Below are 1464 nucleotides of genomic sequence, written 5' to 3' on the forward strand. Positions count from 1 at the left end.
TCACATACCAGGAATGTATCCACTGCTTGAGCACAGTGTGCTCAGTTGCAGGAGGGAGGAAAGACAGGGCGGGCCCAGAGGAGCTGGAGGGGCGTGGAGGGGCCAGGCCCTCAGCCTCTTTGCACACAGCAGAGTCAGGAGCTTAGCTGGTCTCTTCAGGGGAGTCCTGTTGGTCACTACAAGCACATCACACCCTCCTAGAAACATGATCTTCATTCCCTTCTTTCCACCTCCTGACCTGGTGAGGCTGCTTTCCCTCTGGTGTCATGGGATGGTCAGCCCCAGAGGCTGGGATGTGCTCTGTAGAGGTCACTGCTGTGGCTGCTGTGGCCCCAGCACCTGGAACAGGGCCGAGATGTACATACTACTTGTTGAATATCAGGGAAGGCAGGGAGCATTAGGATGAGGCTATTCCTCTCTCTCTCTCTCTCTCTCTCTCTCTCTCTCTCTCTCTGCAGAATGTGAAAGGCCAGCTCATAGACACTGAGGAATTTGTTGTTTTGTCTGACATCATGTAGAACCCATCCAATGGCACACGTTTGCCCAGGGAGCCTGCTGGTCCCCAAGGGTCTTGGAGGAGCTGGTTCCAGAGAACCCTGGCCTGTTTCACCAAGTCCTTCAAGTGAGAGCTCAGAGCCAGCCTCTGCCTCTCTCACTGCTCACAGCCAAGCCAACATGCCTCCCCTTCCAGCTTGGCCCAGGGAGCCCCCAGGCCAGGCCTGACTTCCCCCAGGGTTCCCAAGGGTCCAGCTGTCACTCTGCTTTCCTTTCTAGGGGAGGATACCAGACACTCGGAAGCTGAGACCTCAGAACCCACAGACGCAGACCCATGAATGGTGATCAAGCCCCCTCTGCTGCCACCTGTCCCTGCTTTCCCCATTCTCTCTGTCACTGGGCTTAAAATGAATGTGACACTCGATTCTTTTGGCTCCATTTTTCAAATTAGGCTTGTTAATAGTATGGTTCTTTCTCTCTCTCTCTCTAATATATATATATATTACTTACAATGTGTTCTCCTATTTTGAAGAAGTGATTTGTGTCTCTTTGGAGTTTGATGTACTGACTTGAAACAAAGATTTAACTCTCATTTTACTTTCCTCCTTAGATGTATTTTTATTCATCAGTTTGCCATTATAATTTGCACAGTCAAAAGATGCATATTTTGCTGACATCTTAATGCTCTTGAAAACTGCCTAATTTCCATCGGACCCATAATTTCAAACTTGATTGTGTTAAGACCTTTCTGGAAGGGGAAGGAAGAAAATGAATATTCATCCAACATCTTCTCTGTGCCTTCTTCTTTGTGTGTTTCTGTTTTATATGTCATTTTTCTGTAATATTATCCTTGTTTAACCTCTGAGGAAACTGAGACTTAGTAACTGGTCCATGGTCGCACTTCTAGAAATAGCATAGCCAGAATTGAATCCAGGTCTGTTGAATTCCAAGGCATGCACTCTTCTCCAC

The 1464-nt window shown here is 48.0% G+C and overlaps 1 pseudogene; it reads left to right on the forward strand.

The window, feature by feature from the left end:
- Positions 1 to 205: 205 nt before the first annotated feature.
- Positions 206 to 802, forward strand: LOC130841489 (protein FAM236A-like; annotated as a pseudogene).
- Positions 803 to 1464: the final 662 nt, after the last annotated feature.

Source organism: Hippopotamus amphibius, chromosome X, assembly GCF_030028045.1.
Source record: "Hippopotamus amphibius kiboko isolate mHipAmp2 chromosome X, mHipAmp2.hap2, whole genome shotgun sequence".
In the NCBI taxonomy this organism is placed as follows: domain Eukaryota; kingdom Metazoa; phylum Chordata; class Mammalia; order Artiodactyla; family Hippopotamidae; genus Hippopotamus; species Hippopotamus amphibius.